We start from the raw sequence: 13,625 nt of genomic DNA, 5'->3' as shown, positions 1-13,625 counted from the left end.
AGCAGTAGCAGCAGTAGCAGCAGCAGTGCAACAGCTGCATCTCTGTCTGAAAAATGAGTGTTCGCTGTCCGCTAGAAAACCCTTTGGGGAACAAGAAACTCCTTTAGGGTCGAGGGAGTGTGGAGTCTCTCCTTCTGAACAGCCTAGCAGACACACCTGGGATTTCACCTCAGGACACGACCCCCCCTGATGCTGCTTTGACATGCTGAAACGTGGCCTGAGAGGAGGGGGTGCTTGATGAGGGCCACATTATGAAGATCAGCAGCTGTTGAGTTTTAGGGTTTGAGCTCCTGTCAATAATCCCAGGAAAGCTGAACATGATCAAAATGACAGCCTGCTTCCATCAAATGTGACTGAGTAGCTGTTTTTCTCCTCCTGTTAGTGCTACTAAACACCCCTGCGCTGCACAAATCCAAGCCTGAGCTCGTTTATCCAAGCCCTCCCGCAGAAACACAGCGACTTGGAGCTGCACACTACCAGACCGACCTACATATTTCCCCCATTAGTGCTATTTGTCACTGTCACAGCCAACCCCCATGCCCCCCCAACAGCAGGTTTTTACGTTTCTGTTTCTTAACATTTTCTTCGACCCCCGTCTGTACCTCATCTTTGCCCCCTCCTGTCAGGTATTGATGGCCATCATCAGCACAAACAGACTGCTCAGCTGCAGAGTTTCTCATCTGATTTCCCTGCCTCAAAGCTGGTGTCACAGCAGACGTGGCACAAAATACATTAAAAATCCTCTTTGTTGGCTGCAGAGGATGCATTGGTTCCAGCAGCTCCTGTGCGTTTCAGTTCTCAGCTCCTGGCAGGTTGTGTGCTCTGGATGTTGCTCAGTTTTGGCCAGGGGCATCTAATCTGCCAGCCCCCCACTCAGGCTGAAGTATAACTCATTTCCTCGGAACCTCCTCTTCTGTTCTCCTTGTTTTATGAACTTTATCTACTGTTTCACAAATCTCTGTGCATATGGTATTCAATTTCCACAAGTACTGGAGCAGAAAAGAGGTTTCACCAGCGGAGAAGAGGTTTCATGGCAGTGGCTCAGGTGGTAGAGCGGGTCGGCCAATGATCGAAGGATAGGCGGTTCGATTCCGGCTCCCACCAGCCAAATGTCGTTGTGTCCTTGGGCAAGGCACTTAACCCTACTTGCCTCCAGTGTGTCCCCACTGGTGTGTGAATGTGTATGAATGTTCCGGTGATGGTCAGAGGGGCCGTAGGCGCGTACTGGCAGCCACGCCTCTGTCAGCCTGCCCCAGGGCAGCTGTGGCTACAATAGTAGCTTACCGTCACCAAGTATGAATGAGGTGTGAATGAATAATGGATACACAATGTAAGCGCTTTGAGCGTCTGGAAAAGCACAGATAAATCCAATCCATTATTAATATTATTATTATTATTCACCAGCGAAGAAGAGGTTTCACCAGCAGAGAAGAGGTTTCACCAGCGAAGAAGAGGTTTCACCAGCGAAGAAGAGGTTTCACCAGCGCAAAGGTGTAGAGGAACAGGCATAGAGACTGTCCTGCACCAGTGGAACGTTCCTTCTGTGCGTGGAGTTTGATATACACTCGTGTGATAGTTTTGGCAGAAATTTCACGCCTAATGTGCACACCCAGCATGTTCAGGACGACCGGCTGAGCACAACAGAAAGTTTCTGTGTGCCACATCAGACTTGGGTCCAGGTCATAACATGATGAGCATCGTGACAAAGGCAAATGTCAAATAAAAAGAAAAAAAACCTTTGTATAAAAAGTTTGTAAAGCCAATTTTTTCATAAGCATCACAAGATGGGAGGCCACATTTCACAGAGTGCATTTTCTCAGTGAGGTTTGGATCTGGACCTGTGTGGACGAGGGCTCCATGCAGCATCGGTCAGCCTTCATTTGGACAGCTTCACTCTGTTTGGTTGTGAAATCAGGTGTGATGAACCACAGTTGTTCAGGTGTGGACATGTGAAGATGGAGAGGCGGGTCAAAGTTGCAGTCTCAACCCAACCAAATGAAAAGTATTGAAATAAGCTTTAAGCAAATGCCCCAAACAGGAAAAAGCAGAACGCGATGTTTGCATATCTGTTGGTGATTTTAGAGTAAGGGTAACACAGGCACGTAAAAAAAAGAAGAGTCTAAATGATGAGGTCATGTTAGTCTTTCCATGCGTACTTTGATTGATTGATCAACCCAACCATTGTGTGAAGTTTGGAGCTTTTCCTCTGAAAAAAATGTTTCAGAATCTTTGAAGTTGAACCAGAAGGATGACAGTGGTTCTGAGCATTTACACATCATTCATTAAGGCTTTTTAACCCTTTAACACCGGAGCTCCAGAGTTTATATTCTTTGATTTACCGTAACGTCTTGATGCTTTTCTCCTTTAGAATCTACTGGAATTATTGTGTTAAGAGTTGAAAAGTTACAGTATGTTAAAGATTTTGTGTTTAAGCCCACCGGTTAACCTTTAACCGGGCTGGGGGTGTGCACAGCTCTGGTCTGAAGGCATCAAGGAGAAACATATTCACAAAGGAAATCCAGAGATAGAAACAACCTCTGACAATATTTAAGTAAATAAATCCCATGAATCTGCACTGATTTCCCTTTGCTCCTCAGGGAGGATGAATGGATGTTATCACAGATGTCATTAGTGTTGTAAACTACTGGCACTAACAGAGCCTGCGGGGGCCTGTCTGTGCTCCCAAATGAGAAGCAATAATGCCAAGCATTGAGCCAGAACTTCAGTTTTTTAGCCCACAAACAGCTGAAAGTGACAGAAACGCTGCAGTTGCTGATGTCTGAGTGTGTGGCAGCTGCATTTGTGTCCTCATGGTGGAAGAGTCTCTCCTTCCTGGAGGGCTCAGACCTTTTTTCTGCTCCACTTTATCATGTAAGTGCATATTTTCTCCTCAGACTAACCCCCCTCCACGCACAGCACTCCCCCCCTGTCTCAGCTGGAAAGGCCTCCCACCGGGCGGTAATGAGAGCGCACAAGGATGTCTGCAGGAGGCATGCTTTCATAGGCTGTCCTGGGTCCTCGTAACCATGGAAATAAGTGCCAGCGTGGAGTCACGCACTTGCATGGATGTGCCGCTCACCGCTCTGCCCACAACCAATCCATCCGCTCCTCAAGAATGAGGGGACTCCCAGCAGCAGCTCTGCAGGAGCCAGGAAAAATCAATGAGCCACCGAGAATGGCTTTGACTTGAGAGAAAAGGAGACTTCTCCTCAATGCAGAGGGTAAATGTTAGCATTAAACTGTTTCACACTGTTGACTTTTCTCCATCACATTTCCCTGGATTCAGGTGTGGCCATGAGGGCAGCAGGAGAGCTGTGAGGATAGAGCTGTGCAGGATGCTGGGGAGGGAAAAGGGAAAGTCACATCCACCGAGGGAGAACACAGAAGAGAAAGAAGCAAAAAAGAAGCAAAAGACGGCATTTCATCCAGACAGGAAACTTTGGAGGAAAAGAAACTTTGGATCACAAATTTTAGAGGTGCTTGTGAGGATGGAGAGACCCTGTGGGGGTTTGTGGTTAGTATGGGCTCAAATCAATTTTACACTGCCTGTGTCTTTTAGGGTTGTTTTTGAGATTTGACGTCTGGTTTTTAAATGTCTGGTGGACTGGTAACTCAGTGTCTTTCTGAACTTTTACATTTGTATCATCCACGTCGAGTCCTGAGATCTGAAGATGTTTTTGATGGTTTTCCCAGGACTCTGCTGGTGACCAGAGGAGACAGACCCTTTCAGCTGCAGCTCCTAAACTCTGAAATGCTCTTCTGAAACTTCCCTTACTGATTTTAAGTCACTTTTAAAAACTCATCTTTGTACTCAGGCTTTTAACTCCAGTGAGCAGATCTAGTGGACCAGCTTGTTATTGTTACTGTTATTTTTTATGCTTTGTTGCTTTTACTGTTTAACTGTTTTTATTGTTTCAGTGATTCTTTTGTTTCTTTTTTTGGATTTGTTTCATGATTTTATTCGTATGTATTTTCTGTCCAACACTTTGGTTGCTCCTGCTTTTAAACGTGCTATATAAATAATAAATTGATTTAAATCCGCTTAAAGTGAAAGAAAAACCAGGCTCTAAAATAAAAAGAAATAGAAAATTCAAAACAGTTTTCAACACAGATCATGGTTCAGAAATTTCTGATTCCGTGCAGATTCTCCAGACACTTGTGTGTTCCCGGTGGTCTTCTAATTATGATTATACAGTTTTTAGCCAAAACCAAACAAACGCAGCTGTTTTTTTAAAGAAAGACTTTCTGCAGAGCAGCAAGAGTTCATCAGAAACTCACCTGAATTGAGGGCAGGACAGTTCGCTAATTGTCCAGCATTCCTTTGTTTAAACACTCTCATGCTAGCAAATAGCAAGTCACAAGCCTGAGCTAACATTAGCGCAGCAAAAAAAAAAAACAACAGCAGCCATATCAGAGTTATCTAACCGCACAGTTTATGAGGCAGGTTCCATCTCAGACAAGCAAAACAAAAAGCCGTTCAAGGATCTATTTGGACCAGACCTGGGAGACTTTGCTCGCCTATGGTAGTAGCTGCATCATAAACCTGATCTTCAGATTTTCATCTGTTCCTGATCTAACAGAGTTTCTAAAAAGACATTTTTTATATCTCGATATATTTTTTTTATATTGAGCGATAACAAAATATATCACTATATAAACCAAATAACTATTTTTGTTCAATTCAAACACTATGCGGCTCAAAAAACAAATGTGTAATTATCAGCAGGTTGTTTAGATCTAAATATTTATTTCCTGTCATACATTCAACATAACAGATGCACTGAACATGATGCAACTGTTTTTTTCAGATAACTAAGAAGAAGTTTGTAAATATGTATATTAATACACAACTCATATGTACATATATACTGTATATATATATATATAAACAGAAAATTAATGCAAAAGCTTTCAAGTTTTAAAAGAGATCATAAATGAAATAGACCAATAAATTCTATATGTTTTCAGGCTTTACAGAGCAAACATAAAATTATAACAATAATTTATACATAAATACCTTAGACGTTTTACTTTTTGAACTTTTTTCCTTTTTTATAAGAAAATTGAATTGCATTGAAGTAATTTATAAATAGGACAAACATGTCTCTATTGTCATCCAACAGTAAATACAAATTCAAACCAGCTGAGAAAAAACAGATTTACCAGGGATTTCCCAATAGATCCTTTTCATAGTGACGTCAGACAAAATGGCGACGTGAGCATGATACACAACTTACAGTTAATGGATTTAGACCAGGAAACCGAAGAACTGAACACTGTTTAACACAATTTTACATAAATAATAAAGGGTAACCTTACCAATTCCAACAGAAAAATGTACAATATTTATTTTATGAAAGTCCTCCTAAACTGTATTTTCATTTCCTGTCTTAGATCGTTCACAAATCCAAGTACAAATTTGAATAATCCTCCAATATCTGAGGTTCTATTGAAAATATCGACCTTTCATTTGAGCAGATTTTATTCTGGCTGGACAAGGAAGTTGGACCAACAGAACCATTCATATTTAGTACAAATAAAATAGACTCCAAGCTGGGGTGAAAATGATTTCTAGAAAGGTTTAAAAGGTGCCAGTTGTCTTGAGCTACACAGACAAGCTTCAATGATGGGGTTTTGGGCCCGGTGTAATGCAGTGCAGTCTGAACCTGGATACCTACTGAAGGAAAAACTGCAGCCTAAAGTTTGCTCCTCATGAGGCCTCCAGCCTTTGAAGGCCTCACATTTCCCCAGACACTTCCTGTTTGTTACCAGCTCATAAACGAATGGACTTCCTCGACCGCCCGTCATCATCCAAATATTGATGCAGAATCCTAAATAGAAGGAGGGGCTTAAGACGGAAACAATGAGGTAAGCAAAAAGAAAACATATTCTTGTTCTTTAAATTACCAATTAATAAAATAAAAGCATTGTCCTGGCTCCTTTTCAGCTGGTGTCAGTTTCAACAGGAATAGGGGTGGAGACTCCAACTGTAACTCATCTCAGCTGCATCAGGACCGCTTCCTTCTGTCAGCACTCTGAAGCACAATCCTGACTTTTCATCCTCTTGCTTGAGTCTTGTTCTTCTTGTCAGCTGGACAGCAGCACTCAACCCACATCTCTTCCTGTTTACTCAGAAGTCACTCCACCTCCTGACAGGAGAATTATAACAAAGGTGTCTAAGAAATGATATAGTTTCATTTTTTATTCTAAAACAATGTGAGGTAAAGGTCTCTATGGTAAAAAAAAAATGATGTTTTTGGAAAAAAACAGAAATGATAAATGTATTCTTGCAAACTTGGGTTGGTATTGAAAAATTAGATTTGACCAAAATAACTTTTTCTATTTGTATTTTTTTAAAAAGGGAAAATATAAATTTAAATTCAAATTATTTACACATGTTGACATGCTTTCACATCCTGACACTTGTCTTTTGTTTCAGTTTTGTTACATTATGATTCTCGGTTTCAATGACCTTTCACTGTTTTTGCACTGTGGCTTAAGGCGGGGCTAACAGCCAGGGTAACAGCCGGGCTAACAGCCGGGCTAACAGCCGGGGTAACAGCCGGGCTAACAGCCGGGCTAACAGCCGGGGCTAACAGCCGGGCTAACAGCCGGGGCTAACAGCCGGGGCTAACAGCCGGGCTAACAGCCGGGCTAACAGCCAGGGTAACAGCCGGGGCTAACAGCCGGGGCTAACAGCCGGGCTAACAGCCGGGCTAACAGCCAGGGTAACAGCCAGGGCTAACAGCCAGGGCTAACAGCCGGGCTAACAGCCGGGCTAACAGCCGGGCTAACAGCCGGGGCTAACAGCCGGGGTAACAGCCGGGGCTAACAGCCGGGGCTAACAGCCGGGCTAACAGCCGGGCTAACAGCCGGGCTAACAGCCGGGGCTAACAGCCGGGCTAACAGCCGGGGCTAACAGCCTGCTACACCATTAAGTTTCTGGTAAATGCTTTCCACCATTCTGCAGAGGCTGCTGGTTCCAGTGGAACACCTGTCCCACAGGTAAGTTTGCTTCTATTTCCATATAGCTGTCATAGAATCATGAAAAGCATTTAAAGGTGATGTAGAAAAAAATGTTCACAGCTATATGGAAATGATATGCAAATTCTGTTAAAGTAGCCGGCAGGTGGGCCCCGCCCTTCAGTCTCAGTGCAAAATCAGTGACGGCAAAATGAAACTGAAATTGAAAGAAAATTGATTGTAAAAAGGTCAACATTTGAAAAACAGTGTCAGGTTACATCTCTGTTTATAAGCTGATGTTTTGTAAATATGTAATTAGACTGGACAGATTTGATCCCCAACTCCGGGCCTTGAGGGCGGGCCTGGTTTCCAGAATCCTGCCTTATCTGCTGCTGATTACCTGGATCAGGTGTGTTTGGCCAGTTAGGAGCTTCAATGGCAGGTTGGTTGGAAAACATACAGAACTCCGCCCCTCGAGGCCTGGATTTGGGGACCCTTGGCTTAAAGTGAACCAGAATTCATTCCCCCCAAAAATCAAAACAAATTTCAGTCTAAATCCACCCAAACGGACCCTGGTGCAGGACCAAGAACCAGTCTCTGACCCATCTTTCGAGGTGGTCTCGGTTTGGTTCCAACCGGACTGAGCTCCGGTTCGCTCTGAGTTTCCTCAATCGGAATGGGCTCCATGCTCAGAGCGGAACAACTGGACCACAATGGCCACCGTAGCTGGGCATTATAGAATGTCAACAGGCTAGGAAGGAAGTAACCATGACAATGAGACACAGTGACTCATTCAAATGTGGTCATTAAAACAACTTTTACGGTGATCCACATTACTTCTCTCAGTATTCTTCTGATCTGTCATAAACATTTATCAGCGTGTTAGCTGTGTCCTCAGTAACCATCTTGCAGCATGTCTCCCCCAAACTACAGCAGCAGTAAAAGTGTTGAACCTGACATTGAGACAGACATTCAAAGTTGTTCAGTGAAATATAAAGTTTGAATTACTGAACTATCTCGACAAGGATCGCAAAAGGACTCCCATTATTCTCTCTCTTGATGCTTTGCCCCGCCCTCATAATTCTTGGCCAATGACTGAAGACATCTTTAGTCACAGGGCTTTATTTACAATCGTTGGTTTGAAACAGAAATGTCAGAATACAGACCAAACCCAAGGTTCCAGACTCCATCTGAACCAAATTTAGCAGACTTGGTCTGGAACAACAAACTTTTCCAGTCTGAAAACAACCTAAAAGAGTGTGTATTTTTTATTCACTTGATTTTCTTTCTTCTTAGTCCAATTAAACCAACATAAGTTTACAAAAACAAGAAGTACTTTAGCAGTCCTCCTGCTTAATTTTTGTTTTTTAACATCCCTTTCTTTTCTAATTCCAGTACAAGGGGTCATGGTTTTGACTCCATATTTAGCTGGAATGTTTTTACATTTGGATTGCTTCTGATTTTGGTCATTTTTCCATGTTTTTTGTTATCAAACACAAATAGAATGTTGAAAAAAAAACAAAAAGAAAATCTGAGCTGTTAAAGAAAACAAAGATAAAGCTGCAGGTTTAATGACACAGCATCTCCATGCTGGATGTGAAGAGTGCATTCAGATGAGAGATAACAATCACATCCATAATAAATAAAAGCATGAGACTGCAGCTGTCGTGTGTTTTCACAGCAGCACTCAGGCTGTTCGCTCTGACAGCCGCTTTAAGGAGCTCAAAGCAGGTCAGCCATGTTGACCTACATTTGTGCTCCTGACTGAAAAACTGAATGTGAAGAGGAGGTTCAGCTGGGAATCCGCGCTTCCTGAGAACACCCAGGTGCAAACGGAGCGACACACATCCAGTGTGGGAATGGGAGACTACCTGAAAGCTGGTTTCTGCTGCCGCTGATGCAGATGAGCCCCCCCACAGCTGAAGCGTGGCCAGGGTCACGCCGCTCCGCATTTCAATTCCAGCCTGTGAGCGTGCAGACGTGCATGCTCTCAGGTGAGCTGAAACACCGTCTGGATTCAGGCTTCACCGATACGGCTCTGCAGGAATGATCAAAGCCATCATAAATGAATGATGAGGCCATAAACACTTCCAGACTGGAAGCCGGGAGCTAACAGGTGGGAGTCACCTGAAGGCTCACCTCTGCTCTGCTGCACACACCACAATCAATATATCCAGGCTCCGAAAAAGAACATTCAATTAAGCCATAGACATTTATGACAGAAGAAAATCTGAAAGACCCTCAAAACAAACCCCACAGTTAATAACTTGATTATTTTTCTAGTTCAAGCAAAAAGACAGAAGTGATAATTTTATTGAGAAAGTTCCCTTCCAACCTTCTTCACAGATTTCTGTTCAGGATGAGAGGGTCATACCAACAAAGTCTTCATGCCAGCTGTTTGTTTGTTTGTTTACTGACATCAACTACTACAAACTACAACTCAGATAATGAGGTCTTGTTGGAATAACCCGACTGATTATCACCTTAGGCGTCGCAAGTGACACTTTAACACAAAACCTTCACAATCTGTAACTTTTCAACCGTTTACACGATAATTCCAGTAGATTCTAAAGGAGGCAAGTGGCTCGTAACAACTATTTAGACCAGGGGTCTCAAACTCAAATCAGCCGGGGGCCGCTGGAGGCGGAATCTAGTTGAGGCCGGGCCGCATCAGGATTTTCATAAGAAAATCGCTGAGAAAACATTCCAATGTTCTTAAATATCTTTATTTTTAACACAAAATAATGAATAAATAATGAACGACATGTATAGATCTTTGTCCGTGTTGATTTATATATATATAAAAAAATAAGTTTTTAAATAGTTCATATTGAAGATTAAACTTAAGATATATTGCTAGGGGGTAGAATTAAAAAAAGTTTTTTAAACTTTTTCCTACTCCATTTCAAACTACATAATAGAGGTGTAATGTATTTATTTATAATTTATATAGAATTTTCTGTTGTTGTTTTCTTGTTTTTTACCATGTACATTAAAAGATGAATAAAAAAACAAATACATTTGTACTAAATAAATAAAATAATAATAATGACCAAACAACGGATACAGACAACTGAAGGAACCACATATTGACTGACTGACTAGAGAAAACTAATTATTTTGATTCAGTTTCAAGTGTCTGTATTAACAGATCCTCCTTCAGAGTTAGAGAAGCCCCGATACCGAGAAAATCTTTGAAGGATTTCATTTTATGTAGATTTTTGTAGAACTCCTCATAATAAATAAATCTGACCTACAGTGGTGGACAAAAGTGTTGGTACCCCTCAGTTAAAGAAGGACAAACCCACAATTCTCACTGAAATCACTTGAAACTTACAAAAGTAACAATAAATAAATAAAAATTGAAAATTAAACAATCAAAATCAGCCATCACTTTTGAATTGTTGATTAACATAATTATTTAAAAATGAAACAGGCCTGGACAAAAATGATGGTACCTCAATGAAAGATTGAAAACTATTTGACCAGAGTGACATGATTAACTCAGGTGTGTCCTTTAATTCACATCACAGGTGTTTTATTTATTGTTACTTTTGTAAGTTTTGAGTGATTTCAGTGAGAATTGTGGGTTTGTCCTTCTTTAACTGAGGGGTATGAACACTTTTGTCCACGTCTGTATGTGTCTTCCATTCATTGGAGGTGTGGGGTGCTCGTGCGCGTGGCGGCTGCATCAGCGCGCATGTGGGAGGGGGGGCTGCTTTCCACGGGGGTTCTATTCAAACGCGCGTAGCAGAATATCGGACTTCTATCGCGTTTACATGGACTGGAATGCGCGCCGACACAGCCGGTGTGTGAGCCTTAAAAGTCACAGACACGCGCGCGCACGTGCGAGCCAAGCTCAGGATCACATGTCTGACAGGCGGGTGCAGCGGATCGCCGCGCGGGGCGGGCTTACAGGTTTGAGGATCGGAGCTTGAGGAGTTCTGGTTAGGAACAGTCAGCACGTCAAAAAACGTATTCCTCGACATCATATCTGTCTCTCATTCATTCTGAGAGAGACATCCACAGACGGAGCTGGTAGCCACTTTGACACGCGGCGACAGAAACACATTTTTTGACAAGCCGCGAGCAGCAAATCCCCCGCGCGGGGCACATGAATTTGTCACACAAATTGCGTTTGGTGCTTCATGGCTCCTCCTCCGCCCAGCTGACTGGAGGAAGGAATGAATGATAGACAGAGGCACTGGACAGACCACCGATGTCCCGCCTCCAGAGTCATATACCTCACTGTGATTGGTTCATTCAGCTCTGCACATAACAACTGTCATTCATATCAGCCTTGCGGGCCGCACTAACAGTAATCTTTCATATGAAGACGCGGGCCGCAAATCATCATCCTGCGGGCCGCAGATGGCCCGCGGGCCGCGAGTTTGAGACCCCTGATTTAGACCAATAATGACTTGAAAATGTGATCAGTTTTTTAGAATCAGTTAAAGTCTTTCCTTCAATGAGGAGTGCCCCAAGGTTCAGTCCTGGGCCCACCTCTGCTCGTCCGTTTGCTCCTCCTTCTCAGTCTCATCTTTCTCAGATTTTCCCTGTTTTGTAGATGACTACCAGGTTTACATCTCCAACAAACCCGACCCCACCCTTCCTGCCACATCCCACCTGAACCCAGAAATAAAATCCTGCCACAGCTCCAACTGTAAAACCTTATAATTATCACAACGACAAAGCTGCATCTGTTCACAGCTCTTCAGTAATTAATAAATACATTTTAAAAAATCAATGCAGCTCTGAGTTTTACCAGACTCCTTCGTGTCTCCAGCCTTCCTGGGGAAGAGTTTGGGTGTCATCTATGACAGAAAACTCTCCTTCAATTCCAGCATCAATGCGTTCATCATTATCACTTTAACCTCAACCCTTTTGATCACCAACACTACATTTTCCAACAGCCTTGGCTTGAGTTTTTGTAACTCTGGTCTTTTGGCTTCCTCCTCAAAGATATCTTCTTTTCTTGTTCATGTTCTGAGTCCAGAGAGAAAGTGGGAATGTGTGGCACAATCATGCAGTCAAAGAATGTAAGAAGGACAGAAGCTGATAAGATAAAGTCTGGGCTAAAACTGGGAGGTGGGACACAAAGGAGGTGAACGTGAGGAGGGATGAAGGAGGCTGTAGCTCAGCTGCTGAAAGGCGCATGCAGCTGACAGCAAGCGGGACGAGATGATGAGAACAGCTTTGTGTTCAGGCAGAGCCGTGCTAAATAAATCAGCCGCTGCTGCAAACGCGTGTGACTGCAGGGTTTACGATGCGGCGCCGTAATAAAGACGCGGGCAAGAAGATGCAACCAAGAAACTGAACTCTTGTGGTGTCTACAAGCCAGTTTGAAATAAAGGGTTAGTAATGGGGTTGTGGGTCTTTTTCGGTGTTAACTGTATTTCGCCTTATATTTACCATTTCCAAATGTTTTGAGCAAGAAATATTGAAATAAAACTGCATTTTTGCAGCCAATCCATATGCAAATTTCCTCTTCCGGGGAAAAGCTCCGTTTTGGTCACGTGGTGCGTGTGACGTCACCAGAGTCAATATAGCAAGATGGCTTCTGCTTTGCTTGTCGGAGCTAGCGATAGCGGCGATATTTCAAGGTCCACAATTCTGTCTTCAGACTCAGATTGTGGAAACATTTGTTCTAAAAGTGACGCTGATTCAGAGGCGCCGGGTGTTTGTGGTTTGAGGAGTGTAAAGCCCTATCAATTTGAGCCGGCAGCGCGGAAAGTAAGAGCTCACTATTTGGCAATGACACTGACAGTGACGCTGAGAATCCCGGTGAAAACGAAAGCTGTCAGTTTATCAGATCCATGCTCGAAGCTGGAAGACGTGGAGCATCTCGTGAAGCTTTATTTACAGATCGGAACCTTTTGGCGACTCTAAATCAAATCATCAATGACGCTGACTATCCGGGTCGGTAATGCAGAGTTTCATATGCAAAATAAAGAGCTTAGAGACATGTTTGCAGGACCGTCCGCCACTTTATTATTATTTATTTACTCACTTATTTATTCACTTTATTCACATCCCCGAAGCTCTTTCACCACCTTACTGCATGTCTCTGACATGCGCAGAAACCAAAGGAGAACGTAAACAGTGCTCCGTACGCCCCGTTGTCCACATGAATTGTCCCGTTTCAACACACAACAACAACAGGGGATGACAACAGTCTGTCACGTTAGCTAAGTACACTGAAAATTCCGAAAACGATTCCTCTTCAGATGAAAGCATCACACAGAAATGAATGAGATCTGATCTTTCACGGAGGAAGAAATGACTGGTGGACCGCTGCGAGTGTCGATGGTTTCATCAACGGATCTGCAGAGATCCTGCAAGCCACCATCAATGATTAATAAACTGCAAATCAAACAAAGAAACTTCCAAACATGTGCAATGTTTAAAACATTCAGTTTACCTGTTGAAATCAGAAGCTTTTCACAGTTTAGTCGGTCTGGTTCTGCTCACAGCGTTCATTCACAATAGGCTTATTTCCATTGTAAATGTCGTAAATTTACGACTTTAAAAATCATAATTTTATTATTATTTTTTTTTTTGGCCCTAATACTCCGTCGGACCATAACACCGATGTTTATAGAATTCAACTTCGCCGCAGCGCACACACATACATGTATCTGCAGACACCCTGGGTCCGCCTG

The 13,625-nt window shown here is 42.9% G+C and overlaps 1 protein-coding gene and 2 long non-coding RNA genes across 3 annotated transcripts in view; 2 read left to right on the top strand and 1 right to left on the bottom strand.

The window, feature by feature from the left end:
• The window catches only part of LOC112138005, a 21,637-nt gene extending 19,917 nt beyond the window's left edge, over positions 1 to 1,720 (top strand). The window contains exon 3 of the long non-coding RNA XR_002917682.2: positions 1,405 to 1,720. This is a non-coding gene — a long non-coding RNA (uncharacterized LOC112138005). The remainder of the gene's footprint in view (positions 1 to 1,404) is intronic.
• Positions 1 to 13,625, bottom strand: part of plcl1 (phospholipase C like 1) — an 89,369-nt gene that overhangs the window by 46,119 nt on the left and 29,625 nt on the right. The gene's annotated exons all lie outside the window — the stretch shown is intronic.
• LOC118597911 lies at positions 2,951 to 4,399 on the top strand. Its single transcript, XR_004946917.1, has 2 exons — positions 2,951 to 3,514; positions 3,694 to 4,399. It is a non-coding gene; the product is annotated as an uncharacterized LOC118597911 (long non-coding RNA).

Source organism: Oryzias melastigma, linkage group LG21 (genome assembly GCF_002922805.2).
Source record: "Oryzias melastigma strain HK-1 linkage group LG21, ASM292280v2, whole genome shotgun sequence".
Lineage (NCBI taxonomy): Eukaryota > Metazoa > Chordata > Actinopteri > Beloniformes > Adrianichthyidae > Oryzias > Oryzias melastigma.
This window is presented reverse-complemented; position numbering and strand designations above follow the sequence as displayed.